The sequence below is a fragment of the Dendrobates tinctorius genome, unplaced genomic scaffold (genome assembly GCF_039654945.1).
Source record: "Dendrobates tinctorius isolate UK_male_01 unplaced genomic scaffold, ASM3965494v1 ptg000029l, whole genome shotgun sequence".
NCBI classification, from domain to species: Eukaryota; Metazoa; Chordata; class Amphibia; order Anura; family Dendrobatidae; genus Dendrobates; species Dendrobates tinctorius.
In genome coordinates this window covers 6,620,560-6,638,946 of record NW_027361697.1, presented here as the reverse complement: position 1 = coordinate 6,638,946, position 18,387 = coordinate 6,620,560, and the positions used below count along the sequence as shown (strand labels likewise).

Here is an 18,387-nt window from a genome sequence, read left to right as displayed (position 1 = left end):
CTAGTCTGGACTCCTCGTCGTCCCCATCGTCCATCTCACTGCACTTGGCTGTTTAGGCAGAGGGCGTACAGACGTGATGTCATTGCGCTCTCTGATCAGACTATCACTGTCAGGAAACGCGGAAGACGTCATGGCGGTGGAGCAGGGAGAGGTAAGTATTTCAACTTTGCAAGTGCTGTGATCCTGAGCAAGCAGGGGGGGCCCACTCGTTGGCGATGGCAGTGGCACAGGGCCCCTATAATAGTACGGCGGTGTGTGGCGGTGTGTCTGACGGCGGGTGGGGGTGGGCCCTCGGGTGGACCGGCAGGGACACTTTTGCGTACTATGAGGGGCCCTGTGCCAGTGCCGTCGCCCATGAGTATGCCCCCCACCAGCTCAAGGAACCTGCACTTTCATCTGCACCTTCCTCTTTGTCACCGTGTAAGGTGGTATAGTATGCGGGAAGGGGAACCTGAGTTTCCTCTAGGTCAGATTCTGGCTGTGTAGAGTGTGAGGGGAATGTAGTGGTCTGGGTCAATGTAACAGCAGAATCATCTAGCAGTGGCTGGGCATCAGTGCACTTGTGGCGTCCCCAGGAGTACGGTCGCCACAGTGGCATTACCTTCCTCCTAGGGAGTGTGATGTCATGCTTGGGAGCAACGAAGGATCTCTCTAGCAGTTAAACCAACACATAACACATTTCCCACTCCACGCCAGCAGGGAGACCTCTGAACATGACTGCTGAGGAGCTGCTCTCTGTGGTCGGGAAGAGGTAAGTTAGGCCATTCTGTGCAGGGAAGGGGAAGTGTGTGGACGTGAGAAGGGGAGCTGGAGGATGAGCAGAGTTAAGGCTCACTCCTAGCTGGAGCGCATGGTCCGGATTCCGGTCTCCGAGTTTGTAGGGACACTGACGTTCCTGCAGCAGAATCCGGAGGAAGTAGCAGCTATAAATGCTCTGTACCCAACTGAGGCTTGGAGGCCCCAGCATCGACGTGTGTGAGCCAGAAGGAAAAGGCTACGGCTGCCAGCCATACGAGAAAGTTCCAAAAGAGAGTGAATAGGGGGAACTTCATTGAACTCAGCACTGCGAGTACCTCAGATAATCGCTAGAACGGAGGCCACACTACCTATCTGCAGAGAGAGAAATACAAATTGGCTTCCAGGCTGACCAACTCCTCCATCTGTACTCTGGGTCCTGGACAGCACCTACCAAGTACAGGTAAAGGAACTGCACGACTGTGTCTGTCATCTTTCTCCTGAGCCTGGCACCCGGCTCAGCTACATCCTGCACTGCACACCATCTACCAACTCTTTCATCTGCCCTGCGACTACGGCCCTACCTGTGCAGGTCTTCTACATCTTAGCTGCACCACAACATCTGTCCCACAGAAGCGACACTGCAGCGCTGGTCAATCTAATCAGAAACCAGAGGTGGCGTCACGTAATATTCACCTATAAACGTAATTCACCCCTTTGCATGGACACCCAGGGCCACGGAACGGGTCACCACCACCGTGACACATCCCTGTGAGACACCGGCCCGGTACCGATTAACCCCACTGCCCTGGCTGGCCACCCACACTCCATGTCAGATTCATCTTGGACTGGGGAATTCACGATTTGACTTGATAACCCAGGCATGGCATGATAGAAGGAGCTACATAGACTAATGTGAAGTGTGGCCTGCTGTCTCATTCAGTTTGGGTGGGGGTGCAGGGCACAAGGAAAGGGATTCTTCCTGACCAGGAACCAGCACTTGACCACTCAGTGCTTGCATTTTTTTAAACTTCAGAAGAGGCGGGCATATTTGATGGAGTCTGTTTCGGCAATGTAAGCCAAAACCAGTTCCTCATGCTCCGCCTTTAAAAGCGGTTAACCTACTCCCAGAAAAGGTATCATTCCAGGCGTTCCAGAGCCAGACCATGACACAGGCTCAACACCTCCTGCCTTAGCTGCTATTGTGCTTTTGCCACTACCAACAGATGCACCACCACCATCATCACCAGCAGGCCCCCCCGCACCCACGTCCGTGGCCTCTTCCACCAAACTTCAAAATTTTGCACAAAATAGACACAAAATAACATGAGATATATGGCACTGTATCAGAAATGTACAGCTCTATTCAGTCAAAGGTTAATTGTCAATCTCCATATATATTCCATCAGTCACACAGAGACGCTCACAGGCTCAGTATGGATTAGACAAGAATATAAAAAGTAGACAAAGTGTATAGTATCATCAGATAGCAGGTATATATAGCATAGTTTAAACATTAACAATGTACGTCTATATATCAGGAGTAGCGTTGAGCCACCACACTAGTGTTTTGGTTCGTCACACAGGAGGCAAGTTAGTCGAATGTTCGTCGAACCCCATTGAAAATAATGGCAGGCAAACACAAACACATACAAACACATAGAAAACAATTACAAAACACCTTAAAAGGTGTCCCAAAGCAGAGAAAATGCTCAGAAGACAAAAATTACATATGGAAAAGGGCAACTACATTTCGAAAAGAGGTGGAGGAGTAAAAGGAGGAGGTGGAGGAGACACAGATATAGGCTTATCATTCCCTTATGAAGTCAAGAAAGGCTGGAATAAAAATGTAAAATACCAACCAAAAAAAATAAATTCTGAAATCGAACACGATCATATACCGTCGGACTTCCCACCAATAAATGATGCCAACTTGCGATCGGGCGGCGTTATTCCCACGAACCTCCAAACAGCGTCCATGAAGGCAAAGTGTTTGCTTTCCGGGGGCAGCATGATTGCAAAGCTGAACCTTAAAGGAATGTCCAAAAGGGCACCACCAGGAGTGGAGCCTTTTGGCTTAATTGGACTCCACCCGGGAAAGCACAACCATGCCACCTCAAGAAAAGATGCACATATTGAAAGCTTTGTCGATTGTGTGTGTGGTGTGGTATGTCCGTTTGTAGTTGTGCTAGCAATTTGTCAGCTTTATTCCGTTAACGAAAGAGACTCCGGCATACCCCCGCGGTACGCGTCAAGCTTACTAGAGGGATACGCGAGGCTCTGGCACTATCAAGGCGTTACATGTCCGGGGCTGCATGGGCGCTACACTGAAAGGACCAGCTTTTGTCGCTTACAGGTGCAGATAACCAGCAGAACACCGTTAGTGATGGGGATCTGTGATTCCAATTATTCCCCGCAAACGATGATTTCCCAGTAAGTGCAGGTCAACCGCAATTCCTGAATTAGGCCTAACCGGCATTCCTGAAAAAATGCAAAAAATTACGTGTCCAAACCACAGTTGCTGTAGCTTGCTTAACAGCTCGGCAGCCATTCTCAGGCCCAGTATGGATTCGACAAGATTCTAGAAGTTGATAAAGGGTACAGTTTCACCGGGTAACACGTATATATGTAGCATAGTTTACACATTAAAAACTTATGTCTATAGATCAGGAGGCAGGCTCAGATGGTCTCAGGCCCAGTATGGATTTGACCAGCTTGTACAAAGTTGAGAAAGGGTACTTTATCACTGGATAGCAGGTATATATAGCATAGTTTAAATATTTAAAATCTCCATGTTCTCAGTATGGATTAGACCACAATCTAAAAAGTAGAAAAAAGGAAATGTATTTGAAGCGTACACCAGTATACACTTTTGGTGGTATTTTTAAATCTTCATATACAGTATATTTCTGTCTCAGTAAGACATTCCAGACTCTCCGCAATAGGAAATGAGATGCATACAATTACTGACATAAATTCTAGTGATTGCAGAAATCTAGGAATTCCTATTCACAGGATAAACTTACGTCACAATTCTCAGAGGCGATGCAGACCCTCAATTAATTAGTGTGTGGAGACAGCAAAAACCTTTCTTTGTGAAGAAAGTGTTGCTGTATCACAGTACCGTTGATCCCATCGCCATTACTCATATCCATATAATTTTGATCACAGGGAGAGATGTAAATATGGTGCTCACTGCCTATCATGCTCTGTCACGTAACTTTGGAGTGCAAAAGACAGAAGCCACAGGCCGTAGGCGATTCATTTGGATTGGCATGAGAGGGCACATTTTAAAATGTGCGCTGGAATGTCACACGTCTGTGAGTAGGAAAACTGTGAAAGCTGATGAGAAACCACCACTGCATCTCATTGTGAGTCGAGGTCCATATGAAATGGAAGTCATTGATCCTCTGAAGCTAGATCCCGGCTAGCGGGACAGGGGATAGCTACGTTTTAACCATCATCTTCTATCAGTTCACCAAATTTGTAGTGGCAGTCCCAGTGAAGGATTTGACAGCCCAGACTACACAACGGAGGAGCAGGGAGCGGTAAACATTGCAAATTCTGGGGCCCTGCCCAAGCAAGGGGGGCCCACTCGTGGGCGTCGGTACTGGCACTGGGCCCCTCATAGTACGGCGGTGTGTCTGACGGCGGGTGTGCGCCCCCACCGTCAGAGACACTTGATTGCTCTATGAGGGACCCTGTGCCAGTGCCCGCGCCCAAGAGTCGGCCCACCCACCTGTCCAGGGCAACACCACTTGCACGGTTGCGTGCGCTAGATGGTGACCCCGGCCATGGGGGGAGGTGGCAGCCCAGTTAGGGAGGTTTACAAAATGGCATATGTTGATGTGGGACATTCACCTGCTGCTAAAGGCGAAATTGGTCAAGTCCCAGGAACAGGCGGACCAAAGAAAGCCATTTTTCTGTCAACCTATGTGTCATCAGGGTAAGGTGTGACAAAATCCTTGGAATCCCATGCATGGTTCATTTTAATGAAGGTTAGATCATCCACATTTTGGGTCGACAGACGGGTCCTTTTTTCTGTCAGGATTGATCCAGCAGCACTGAAGACTCTTTCCGATAGCACACTTGCAGCTGGGCAAGCGAGCTCCTGTAAGGCATATTGTGCCAGTTCAAGCCAGGTGTCCAGTTTAGCTGCCCAATAGTCAAATGGGAATGACCTGTGAGGGAGAACATCGATATGGGAGGAAAAGTAGTTTGTAACCATAGTTGACAACTGCTGTCTCCTGTCACTTTCAATTGATGCAGTATTACCAGTCGTGTGAGCGGGACTTGAAAAATCAGTCCACAACATGGTCATGAAACCCCTGTCTCCAACGCCACTTCTGATGTGTGCACCACCAACACCTCTTCCAAGTTGCCCCCGGCACCTACGGCTCGTGTGACAACCATCACCGCTGCTGTGTGCTGGGAATGCCTCAACCAACCGGTTTACCAGAGTTGCTTGTTTGTTAGCCAATATTAGGTCAAGGTTCTCCTGTGGCATGATGTTTTGGAATTTGTCTTTATAGCGTGGATCCAGGATGCTGGCCAACCAGTAGTCATCATCGTTCATCATTTTGGCAATGCGGGGGGTCCCTTTTTAGGATCTGCAAGGCATAATCTGACATGTGGGCCAATGTTCCCGGTGTCAATGATGCACTGCAAGTGCTGGTTGGAGGAGCACTTTCAGGCAAATCCACATCCCTCCAGTCACGCACAAACCCAGTACCAGACCTTGCCACGTCAACATTTTCTCTTGCCCCACGAGAAGCATCCTCCTCCCCTAAATAATCATCCCCATTATCATCCTCCTCCTCCTCTTCTTCCTCCACCTCGTCCACGATAGTTCCCTGAACAGACAATGGCTGACGGTCATCAAGGCTTCCCTCCTCCTCTTCCTCATCATCCTCTGCTGCAGACGCCTGCTCCTTGATGTGCGTCAAAGTTTGCATGAGCAGACGCATAAGTGGGATGCTCATGCTTATGATGGCGTTGTCTGCGCTTACCAGCCGTGTGCATTCCTCAAAACATTGAAGGACTTTACAGAGGTCTTTCAGCTTCGACCACTGCACACATGTCAACTCCATGTCTGCCCTCAAAGTGCCTGCCCGTGTATCCTCCCACAAATGCATTACGGCCTGCCTCTGTTCGCACAGCCGCTCAATCATGTGCAGGGTGGAGTTCCACCTTGTTGCAACGTCTATAATTAGGCGGTGCTTGGGAAGGTGGAGCAATTGCTGCAGCTTCTGCATACGACTGGAATGTACCGGTGACCGGCGGACGTGCGAGCACAGTCTTCGAACCTTATGGAGCAGGCCTGTTAACTCCGGATAATTAGTGAGGAAGCACTGCACCACCAGGTTCAATGTGTGAGCCAAGCAAGATATGTGTCAGAGTTTCGAATGGGCTATGGCTGCCACAAAATTCCGGCCGTTATCACTAACTACCTTGCCTGCCTCAAGATGTAGACTGCCCAGCCATGACTCAGTTTGTCGCTGAAAATAGTCGGCCAGTACCTCCGCGGTGTGTCTGTCGCCCAAACACATCATCTGCAACACAGCCTGCTGACTCTTTCCACTAGCTGATCGATAGTGGGACACATCGTGTGCACCACTGTCAGCTGCGGATGCAGTGCTCGTGCGACTGCGCTGTGTGGACGAGCTTTCGCTTCTGCAGGAGGAGGAGGGTCGAACGCCTACAGCCAACTGTTTCCTATACCGTGGGCTAGGCAGCACTGTGCCATCACAGCTGTCCCCTGTGGACCCTGCATCCACCACATTAACCCAGTGCGCAGTGATGGACACGTAACGGCCCTAGCCATGCCTACTGTACCATGCATCAGTTGTGAGGTGCACCTTTCCACTCACTGATTGCTTGAGTGCATGGACAATGCGGTCTTTCACATGAAGGTGAAGGGCTGGGATGGCTTTGTGAGAAAAGAAGTGGTGACTGGGTAGGTCATAGCGTGGTACTGCGTAGGCCATGATTTCGCGGAAAGCTGCGCTTTCAACCAACCGATAGGGCATCATCTCTAACGAGATTAGTTTGGCAATGTGGGCGTTCAAACCCAGTGTATGTGGATGAGAGGATGAGTAATATCTTGTCTCTGGTAGGGTGAGCTGGACTTGAGAGCTGCATATGGTGGAACTAGCGGTGGACACGGCGGACTGAGAGAGGGTTGATGATGGTGATGGAGTTGGTGTTCTTTCTGATGGCCTAGATTCAGCCTTTCGTGGCAATAACAGTGTGATTCCCTGACTGATTTGCCCTTGCGACGACAACTCAACATTTGCTGTTGGTGGTGTGCTAACCGGTGGACTTACAGTGGGGGAAACAATGTAGCGTTGTTGACTACCTTCTTTGGGACCAGTAGCACATGTGGTACGTGAGGTTTGGTAGTCCGTCCACGCTTGCAAGTGCATGGTGGTTAAATGTCTTAGCATGCAACTGGTATTCAAATTTCTCAGATTTTTCCCTCGGCTAAAGGTCTTTGCACACTTCTTACAGATAACCTTTGCCTGATCATTAGGATTTTGATCAAAAAAGTGCCACACTGCACTCTTCCTACTATGGAAGACATTTTGAGTCCTTGCACGCTGTGCTATTTTGACCGTCTGGCCAAGCTGTCCTGCAACTCTTTTGGTTTTTGTAACCCGTTTTTGGACTGCTCCGGGCCTGCCAGATAACAGCTGTTGCGATGTCGATGCCCGCTGCAGATGCTCCTCCTCCTCTTCTGAGCTATTGGCAGTGGCACCCTCTACCCCCAATGGATGCCAATCTGGGTCAACAACTGGGTCATCCATCACCTCCTCTTCAATGTCATGTGCACCTTCCTCTGTGTCACCGTATATGGTGGTATAGTATGCGGGAAGGGGCACCTGAGTTTCATCTGGGTCAGATTCTGGCTCAGTAGACTGCGAGGACAATGTAGTGCTCTGAGTGAATGTACCAGCAGAATCATCTATCAGTGGCTGTGCATCAGTACACTCCATGTCAGATTCATCTTTGCCTGGGTAATTCACGATTTGACTTGATAACCCAGGCATGGTATGTGAAAACAGCTCCATGGAGTAATCTGTTGTGTGGCCTGCCGCATCCTTCAATTTTGGTTTTATGTGAAGGACACAAGGAAAGGTGTGGTTCATGAACATGAGCCTCCAATGATGACTCAGTGCTTTTATTTTTTAAAACTTCAGAAGAGGAGGCGATAGAGCTGGAGGCTGAGTCAGCAATGTAAGCCAAAACTTGTTCTTGAAGCTCCAGCTTTAAAAGCGGTTTACCTACTCCCAGAAAAGGGAGCCTTCGAGGCCCTGTGGAGCCAGACGATGATGCAGGCCCAACACCTCCTGCATTAGGCGCTCTTTTGCTTTTGCCACTACCAGCAGATCCACCACCAACACCATCATTACCAGCTGCCAACCCCCGCCCACTTCCGCGGACTCTTCCACCACACTTCCTCATTTTTTGGAAAATGTACCCAAAAAACCACCAACTATATGGTACTGTAAAACAAGGTACAAGGTGTATATAGTAGTGGGGAGAATTGGAATCTCTGTAGACTTCAGGACACAGTTGGATTCTGTCAGGCCCTGTTTATTTTACACCGCAATGTGACAGACAGATTCTGGATGTTGTAAGAAAGGTGGATAGAGGACTGTGGAGAATTGGAATCTCTCTACACTTCAGGACACAGTTGGATTCTGTCAGGCCCTGTGTCTATAACACCGCAATGTGACCGGCAGAAATTGCCTAGTGTATGACAAACTACAAGGTGTATATAGAATTGGGCAGAATTGGAATCTCCCTAGAGTGTAGGTCTGTAAGAACGAACAAACTCCGCAGCTTTTCCTTACAGAGTCACACACTTAGATAGCTTCAATTTGGCCGTGATAACAGCCGTTACATGGTACTGAGAGAGGAGCGTGCACGTACACCGCTGTACGGTATATGTAAAATTTTCAAGCTCCGTGTTTATGTATACGGACTGACACACGCTGTCTCTCTCTAGTTTTGAATGTAATCAAACAGCAAATATACTAAACTGTTTGAAAAACGGACAAAACTATAAGGTGTAGGTCAGTAAAAACGGACAAACTCCTCGACTTTTCCTTACAGAGTCACACACGTAGATAGCTTCAATTTGGCTGTGATAACAGCCGTTACACGGTACTGTGTGTGGAGCGTACACCACTGTACGGTGTGTCAAAAAATGAACGCTCACTACCTCACCAGGACAAAACAATACAATTTGGTTTGCTTTTAAAAAAGCAGTTTGAACACCAGTGTGCACACAGCAATGCAGCTAGCCTTAAAAGGCAGGCTAATCATCACCAGCGCTGCTGCACAAAAGCAAAAATCTTCACCTTTCACTGCACAGTAACTACAGTGAAAAGCGCTAGCAGCAGAAGCAGTTTTTTTTTCTTTTTGCCTTCCTAACGCTCTCCCTACAGAATCAGCAGCTGCAGCAGCTCTCCCTATTCTGAGATCAGCATGAGTAACATGGCGGTCAGCGTCCCCGCCCTTTTATACCCCCTGTGACGCCACACAAAGCAAGCCAATCACTTGCATGCCCTTCTCCAAGATGGTGGTGACCGCTGCCTATGACATCACGTTGCCCACAGTGTCTGTTCTTCCTGATTGGCTGAAAAAGGGCGCTAAAGCATCTTTTGAAACGCGACTTTGGCGCTAAAGTCGCCGACCTCGTGGCCGACCTCACGCTAAGGTCGGGTTTCGTTTCATGAAACCCGACTTTGCGAAAGTAGGCGACTTTTGAATTTTTTCGACCCGTTTCACTCAACTCTATCTTCAACCTATTCAGCTTGGGTCCTTTGGTGCAGGCTTACCGCAGAAGATGGTGTATTGGCGGCGATGATCCTGCCGACTACGCCAAATGTAGGTAGGGGAGCTGACTGGGGGTGGTCCCTTTTTCCGCCGCGAACAGACTGAGACAGAGACTGAAGCGTGTCCAACAGTTCCCCTTTATTGGCCGTCCTCTGGATGACCGCAGGACCACACAGCTGCTGCACAACGAGCTCCGCACAAAGGCCCGGGCACCTTTCCCTTTCTTCTGTCTTCCTGAATGACTTCCCTCGTGGCTCTTTCACTGTGGCTGACCTAGGCCTACCACCACTGCGCTTCACCTGTCCGAGTTCGTCCGTCTCTGGTACCTTCCGGGCTCTCGCTGTCTTGCGGCTCTCCTGTCAGGGCCTCCCCCCCTTACCGTCTCTCTCACCAGTCCTTCCTGGAGCTTCTGCTTGTCCTGCCTCTCCCTTCAGTCTTCTTCACTCCTGAGCTCCTCTCCTGGGACTGATGTGGCGCCCCTGAGGCTCGGTCGCCACAGAGGTACTGCACCTTCCTCTCTCTTTAAAGGTGTGGTACCCCACCATCCAGGTAAGGTGGGAACTCCTTTCCACACTCCAACACTCGCACCCCACACAACAGGGTAGTTTTGCACAACCACATTGCGGCTCAGTGCTTAGAGAGTAGCAGAGCACCTTTGGTGGTTCCCTGCTTGGAACACTGGATGTGCTGGGAGGTGGGTGGAGTTAAGATAGATAAAAGAGTGGGAAAGTGTAGGATGACAGGTCAGTCTGACAGAAGGTCAGTCGGGTAGGAAGTCACTCAGACAGGAGTGAGGATCCCTGGAAGAAGGGATGGAGGAAGGAGTGCTGCAGCTGCCTCAGTGATCTGAGCCAGCTGGCACGGGAAAGGAAAAGAAGGAGAAAGATGTAGAACTGAAACCTAAGCTTCCATAAGAGAGTGAAAGACAAGTACGGAATGAAGGAGAAGAGAGAACAGAGAGGACGTGGGTTGGAAGATGAACCCTGCCTATATGTTCTCAGCGCAAGGCCGGGGCCCGGTCCCCGAGGTTGTATGGACACTTATGGTTCTGCAGCAGACACTAGTGGAGTAGTTGGCTGTAAATGCACTACTCCCATCTAAGACTTGGGGCACAACAGCAATTGGATAGAGAGCTGGGACTCAGGAGAAGGGAGTCCCCGAAGCAGGCTACAGCTGTCTGCCGTACAATTAAGGTTCTTGGGAACATCTGTCAGGAGGAGCTCCAGAGTACCATGGTATTGGAGATCTTCACACTTAAAGGCGCTATAGAGGAGACGTTCAGGAAAGGCACATAAGTTGGCGGAGTGTAGGAGGGGAGCTTTCCATTTTGCCTGGAGGTTGACCGAGTCCCTGACCCGGAGGACACGGCACAGAAGCGGGTATTACTGACTGTGAGTAAAGCTTTGGAACTACATGCCCTGGTGTCCTCCATTCCTTCCGGCGTCCGTCTGCTTGACACTGCTACATCCCCTGCGCCGGACACTACACCACATAAGCATCCCCACATCTACACGGCCCTGGGACAATAGCCCTGCCTGTGGAGGGCTATACCATCCTTGCTGCACTACACCATCTGTCCCAGAGGATCTGTCTGCAGCGTCGGCTTAACACCTCTCTTGCCGAACACCACAGGTGGTGTCACGAGCTATTCCATTCCATTAACTACATTCCCCCATTACTTGGGCGCCCAGGGCCACGGACCAGGTCACCACTGCTGTGACACATTCCCCTGACACCGGCCCGGTACCGTGTACCCCACAGCCCTAGGAGGGCGACCCACTGACGTTCTGGAACTCTCTCCAATAATATATATCCCCTCCCTGGGAATTCCCCTCTAGAGCTCCTGTAACCCCGCCCCCCATGACTTTGCAGTTTCGTAGCCATAAGCTGATGTTAAGCCCTGCTCTCACTACTCCCTGCTCCCATCTTGTGGCCAAACTGTAGTACTACACCTTCCTCCATTTCTGCTGTCCTTGGTCTCCCTCTAGTGGCAAAACCCAGTCCTTCACCACCTTGTTCCTCTGTCTAGCTGTCTCCTACCTTCATATACAGCAGTCCATGTCCAGCATATTGTACATTAACCCTTCCTGCTGCAGACAGGTCCATAGGTCGGTCCACTTTCCTTACATACCGATGGGATTTATTGCTACTAAGCTAATCTAGAGGATGCATTGAGTTAGTTTCTGTTTCCTGCCAAATTTGGGGAATGACTGAGCTTCGGTTTAATTGCTGTGATTTTCGATCACATTGGCAGGCACTGTACTGTCTAAGGAAAGGTGCCACTGACTGTTGTGCCTCTCTCCCCCTCCCCTTCCTTCATAAAGGATGGTTTTGCCCACCCTGTGTCTTGGTGGAGCAGGGGTTAATTCTAGGGGTCCAATGGGATCAGGAAGGGGTTAGCACAGCCCCTTCCTGTGGGTATATATCAGTGGGGTCTGAGGCTGCCCTCCCTCTTTCCTCCTGGGTTCACATCCTGGAAGTGCTTGTAGAGCACTGTCTGGTAATAATGGCAGATCCTCTGATAGAGGCTCTGCGTCTGCGCAGGAGGGGGAGGAATGGCTGCACAGCGCGCTTGTGGGGATCAGTGCTTACCTGCCATCAGGGCAGGTTCCTGCCTCGGTGGTGGTGCCCGGCCTGGTCGCCGCTTCCCCGCGCGATGGTCCGGCCGCTGCCGCGGTGGTTCCTCTGGAGCAGCCGGCGGAAGCAGGGCCACGAGGAGGCAGGCGGTCCGTGCGGCGCTCCCACCCTCCATCGCGGCTGCGAGAGTCCTCGCCGCCGTCGGCCGCTGTATCTCGGCTGTGCGCGGCGAGACGGAAGTCCCCGCCCCCTGACTTCCGGCCCTGCGTCTCGGGGCGAGCGGCGGCTTCTGCATGTGGCAGCAGAGCGCACCGAGGAGCAACAGAGCCGCTGCATTGCCTGACGGTGCCAGGGGGTTGTGAGGGGAGTACGCGCAGTAGCGGCGGTAGTGGGGAGCGGGTTGGGTTGGCCCCATCATAGGGGTGTGACGTCATCGGGTGCACAGGGGACTAGGATGGGAGGGAGGCACAGTGCATCCTCCTCTGCTTCTGCAGAGGAGCAGGGCAGTAGTCATCCCTCTGTGCCAAGGGGGGGAGCAGGATATGGTCATAGGGGCTCATGCATCAGCTTCAGGGGACACGCAGCCGCAATCACCCGACACGGGTTTAACCCTGCCTAGCACTACAGTGCTTGGCTTTGCACCACAAGGTGGTGGCAAGCAAGGGGTGATGTTACAGAGCATGGCTCCGGCTCCAGCCGTTGTTGGGGTAGCGGGGAGGCTCTTTTGGTGGGGGCTGTGAGCTCTTTACCCCGGGGGGGAGACAGGACAGGCGTAGTCGCCGGAGATCCTCCTCTTCTTCCCTTGATTCCCCATCCCCGCAGTCGCGTAATCACGGCAGGCATGCTTCGCGGAGGCAAAAGAAATCCAGGCACTCTGGCCGCAGTGCGTCCTCTCGGGGTCGCCGTCGCACCTGGTCCTCGAGGCGTGGCTCTCCATCTTCAGAGTCTGAGGTGTCCAGCACGTCTGCGAGTCCCGAACATGGTCTTATTCCTCCTCCCGCGCGGCAGGAGTCGAGGGTTCCGTTAAGGACTTCCAGCCTGGTTGAGTTGAGCGTACCTCCCGAGGCTACAAGTCATCACATCAACACCCAGGCGAGTTATCCGGGAGCCGGAGTTCCTCCATCTTTGGGAGTCCCCCCTCCGACGGTGAATCCGGGTAAGTGTTCCCTGTGGGGTTCTTCAAGTGTGGAAAATGCAGCGGTGTTATCTGTGTTGAGAGCGTTGATTGGGCAATTGCCCTCCACAACGGGTACGGGAAAGGAGTGTAATAAGGTTGATTCTCCGCTTGATCAACACACTGTGGACAGGGAAAGGAGACCGGTGAGAGGTTTTCGGAGAGAGTGCGCCAGAAGGTGTCAGAGTGTTCATCTATCAGGTTATGATTTACAACTCGTATAAGGCTCACGGTGGTTCGGCATGGTGGCGGTATGATGAGGAATTTAGGAGGCGGTTAGCCCTCCACTCGGAGATTGGTTGGGGGGTTACGGCGACTGAGGTTTGGTTGCGCCTCATGATGCTGCAGAAACAACACCCCTTTCCATCAGCGGCCGTTGGGCAGGGTTCAACAGGTTCCAGTTCAGTGGTTGCCGGAGACCCGGGGCCTGTTGGTTGTTTAATGAGGGACACTGTCGATTTTACAGTCTCTGCAAATTCAGGTAAGAGTGTTCCTCCTGTGGAGGTTCCCACCCGGCGTCTAGGTGTTCCCACCCCGCGGGAAGCTGCCAGACAAGTCGCCGCAAAATGAGAGGAAGGACACCGGTGAACGTAGTCGTGATGGAGCCATGGTTAGACCAGTATCCTAACAAGGAGGCGGAAGGTCAGCTGCGTTTTGGTTTCTCGGAAGGTTTTTCATTCCGTTTCAATTGCACAGGTCCCCCGGTTTTTCGTCAAATTTGAAGTCTGCTCGTGAACATCCGGATGTTTTGTTGGCAAAAGTGTAGAAGGAGGTAGCACTGAGTAGGATGGCTGGTCCGTTTTTGTCTCCACCTGTTCAGGATTTTTAGAGTATCACCTTTGGGAGTGGTTCCAAAGAAAGATCCGGGTTCCTTTCGTTTAATCCACCATCTCTCGCACCCAAGGGGTGTTTCGGTGAACGATGGGATTTCTGCAGATGATGCGTCAGTATCATATGTGTGTTTCGACAGGGCTGTGCCTTTGATTAGGCGCGTGGGCGAAGGAGTGTGGTTAGCAAAGTCGGATATCGATTCTGCTTTTCGTCTGTTGCCTGTGCATCCGGATTGTTTTTATTTGTTGTGCTGTCAAGTCGAAGGAGCGCTTTATTTTGACATGTGTCTTCCCATGGGGTGAATCTATTTCGTGCTATTATTTTGAACTTTTTAGTTCCTTTTTGGAGTGGCTGGTGAGATGGGAATCAGGAGATTGGTCAGTTACTCACTACCTGGATGACTTCATTTTTTTTTGAAGGCCCAAACGATTCGGATGTGTGTAACAGGTTGCTTTCCACGTTTACGTCAATCGTGCAGAAATTTGGTGTTCCTTTGTCCCCGGAGAACACTATTGGTAAGGTAAAAATTTTGTCCTTCCTTGGCATCGAAATTAACACGGTAGCTATGGGTTTTCGGTTACCCATCGAAAGATTCAAAAACTGGGTGATTTGATCGAAGGTTTCATGGCAGTTAGGACGGTTTCCCTGTTTCAATTACAAGCATTGCTTGGTTTGTTGGTTTTTGCGAGCAGAGTCATGCCGGTAGGCAGGGTGTTCTCGCGACGGCTGTCGCTTGCTATGAAAGGAGCCTTCAGCCCCAACCACAGGGTGCGTGTTACACGGGCTATGAAGGCGGATTTGGAGGTGTGGCTTTCCTTTTTGCATACATTCAACGGTCACACTTGTTTCATGCTACCGTGCTGGACAGCGCAGGATTAGAATTTGTTTCCAGCAGGGGATGGAGTTGGGGGTTTCGTGGCAGGTCTTGGGAATTGGCGGTGCAGGGAGGATTGGCCGGAGTTTTGGTTTCGGTCAGGTTTTTGCCATGACAGGACCCTATGCAAGATTTTTCCAATCGTGGTCTTGATTGAGTTGTAGGGTGAGTTGCTGTGCAATCAGGAAATTCAGTTGGGGACTGTTAACCCAGGGGTGTCACGCTGTAGCAATCACATGTCATCCTGTTCCTTGCCGGCTTTGGGCCTTCTGCGTAGGTTGGCTCTGCTATGTTTGAGGTTCAACATTTGACTTCGGGTTCAACTTGTCCAGGACCATGATGTTTTTATTGCTTTTAACCTCTGATTTTTCTGCCTTTCAGGTTTCCACAGCTCATGGCCACAATGCATTTCTGGTGATTTCAGTTGCCCGTCGGTCCTATGGGATGTGGTCGGGAACAGTTGATGTCCCTTGTTCGTTCCTCTGTGTCCCAATTGCCATGGCGAGCGTATGGTAAGGCATGGAGGGAATGGCGTCAGTTGGTGGGCAGGAGACCGGTTCAGGCATGTGAGAATTCAAGATTGCAGGTTACGATTGAATACTTGTGTCAGCTAACTAAGATGGGTCTATCGGGCACGGCAGCGCAGCAGTGTTTGTCGGGGGTTGCTTTTCATTTTCAGCTATTAGGATGGTCTGACGTTACGAAATGTTTCATTGTTAGTTTCCAAGAGAAAAAGGTCGCACTCTGCGGGATAATGATGAATGTTTATTGACACTGAATTACATGTCACGTCGGAGATGTGAAGGAGAGTGTGTCAAATGGCTGACTACAGCCGTTTCACGCTACTCGAGCGCTTCCACGGGTCCAAACGACCCTTGGAAGCGCTCGAGTAGCGTGAAACGGCCGTAGTGGAAACTACAATCGTCTTGCTACGAGGTCAAGCACCCGGGAGTCCTGGACGTGAGCTCTCCGGCTGCTGCCAGCCACGGACCTTAGCACGGTAACAGCGGTGCCGTCCGCTTTCTTGCATTGACTTTGTTTCATTGTTAGGCAGGCTATGAAGGGTTGGAGGAGGGTTCAACCTAGTGGTGAGTGTCGGCGCCCGTGTCATTAGCCCTTCTTAGTCAACTCATAGCTATGACGGATGAGGTGTGCAGTTCTGTTTTGAAGCAGCTCTGTTGGCGGCTGCTTTTGTTTTAGCATTTTTGGGGCCCTAAGGGTTGGGGAATTGGTTCCTCGTTCGAAGCTCGATTTAGGGTGCGGTTTGCGGTTCGAGGACGTGGTTTTACCGGAAGGATCGGTTCGCGTGAGAATTCGTAAGTCAAAGTCTGATCCGTTGGGTCGGGGTTCTTGGGTTTTTGCTACATGCTGCCACATCCACGAGGTGTTCGGTCACTTTACTTAAGGCATATGTGGCTATGAGAAAAGGGGGTAGTTTCTTCTACGCATTTTGATTTGTCACCTTTAACCAGGTATCAATTTCAGTTCGTGTTTAATAAATGTTTGAAGGGGTTAGGGGTTCCAGCTGGTGAGTATGGGACTCATTTTTCAGGGTTGAAGCGGCCAGGGAAGGTCTTCCGATATGGAAGTCCAAAGGATTGGGAGGTGGCGTTCAGCATGCTTTGCCCATTATATTTGTACGGATTTGTTATACTAATGTTTTTTCTTTTCTGCAGGTTCCCGTCAGACCGACTGTCTGGTTATTGGGACATTCTTATATTTTCTGGGCTGCGCAACGGGCCGAGTGTCACCCAGGTGGACATCACCTTGGATTTCATGACGTGGATTTCATGTGGAGAGGCGTCAGGGGCTTGCAATGGCCGCAAGTTCTGCCGGAGGTTGTTTCGGTTGCAAGGGGAGCGCGTGGGCTGGTCAATTTGGTCCTGCACGCGGGGGAACGATTTGTGCTCATACAAGGTGGCTGAGCTGTTAACCATGATGCGGGCTGATATGGAACGCTTCCATGGGTTTTTCCAGGAACTCGTTTTGGTGTGGTCTGAGATTGCCCCGAGGGCGGTGTGGCAAGAGGCACGAGATGGTATGGCAGTTGAACGCACAAGGAGGTCAATTAATGCCCGCATCTTTAAGTTTGTGCGCGACAGGTTCGGCGTGGTCGTTCGGCATAGACCACTAGAATGGGATAATAGTGCCCTGTTAAGGCCTGACGTGGTGCATTTGAACAATATCAGGCTTGATATCTTCCTATCTGGTTTGCAAGATAGTATAGAGCAAGGTCTGTTATTGATGGGTGGGGGTCAGAGTCCTGTTTAAAAACAGGATCCTCCGTGGCGGTGAAAGAAGGAATGGCACGAAGTTGCGGCATGCCGGCTGACTTGCCTGCGAATACAGGGCGGGGCATTTGGCGGCGAGCGCGTTTTAAGAGAAGTTATGTGCCTTCAAAATGGTTGTGTTACAAAACGTTCAATAAAGCTGTGACCGACCTTCACCCATCATTTGGTTTGCCGAGTTTGATTTATTATGGTTACGGGGGGGCAGTGGAAACGGTGTGTGGGGTTAACCCTGGGTCACAACAGTCTGGCAGGCACTGTACTGTCTAAAAAAAGGTGCCACTGACTGTTGTGCCTCTCTCCACCCTCCCCTTCCTTCATAAAGGATGGTTTTGCCCACCCTGTGTCTTGGTGGAGTGGGGGTTAATTCTAGGGGTCCAATGGGATCAGGAAGGGGTTAGCACAGCCCCTTCCTGTGGGTATATATCAGTGGGGTCTGAGGCTGCCCTCCCTCTTTCCTCCTGGGTTCACATCCTTGAAGTGCTTGTCCCACCCTCCCTCCCTTTTGTTATGTGTATTACTAATGTTCATTTTGTTCTGTTTATTGTAGTTTGCAAGTCACAGCGGTGAAAGAAGGAATGGCACGAAGTTACGGCTTGCCGGCTGACTTGCCTGCGAATACAGAGCGGGGCATTTGGCAGCGAGCGCGTTTTAAGAGAAGTTATGTGCCTTCAAAATGGTTGTGTTACAAAACTTTCAATAAAGCTGTGACCGACCCATCATTTGGTTTGCCAAGTTTGATTTATTATGGTTACGCGGGGACAGTGGAAACGGTGTGTGGAGTTAACCCTGGGTCACAACAGTCTAGAATGGGTCTCCATTCATTGGTAGCCAAATGATGCTAAAACATGTAAACATAAAATGTCCAATTGCCTCACAGTTTTGCATGTTAAACTGAGTTTTTACCTCTAAAATTGTGCAGTCATTGGCCAGCAAATGTACACTGGATTTCAGATGTGGGTGACTTAAAGTGGAGCTCTCAATGGATCAAAAGTCAACAGTTTTCTTTTTTTATTTCTGAGCTTACCAGGTTTTTTGTTTGTTTGTTTTTTTAAATCCTTCTT

General features: G+C 50.5%; 1 long non-coding RNA gene across 1 annotated transcript in view; it reads left to right on the top strand.

Annotated features, from left to right (window-relative positions):
- LOC141085780 (uncharacterized) overlaps positions 1-18,029 on the top strand; it is a 53,288-nt gene extending 35,259 nt beyond the window's left edge. Inside the window, exon 4 of the long non-coding RNA XR_012231406.1 lies at positions 16,712-18,029. This is a non-coding gene — a long non-coding RNA (uncharacterized lncRNA). The remainder of the gene's footprint in view (positions 1-16,711) is intronic.
- Positions 18,030-18,387: the final 358 nt, after the last annotated feature.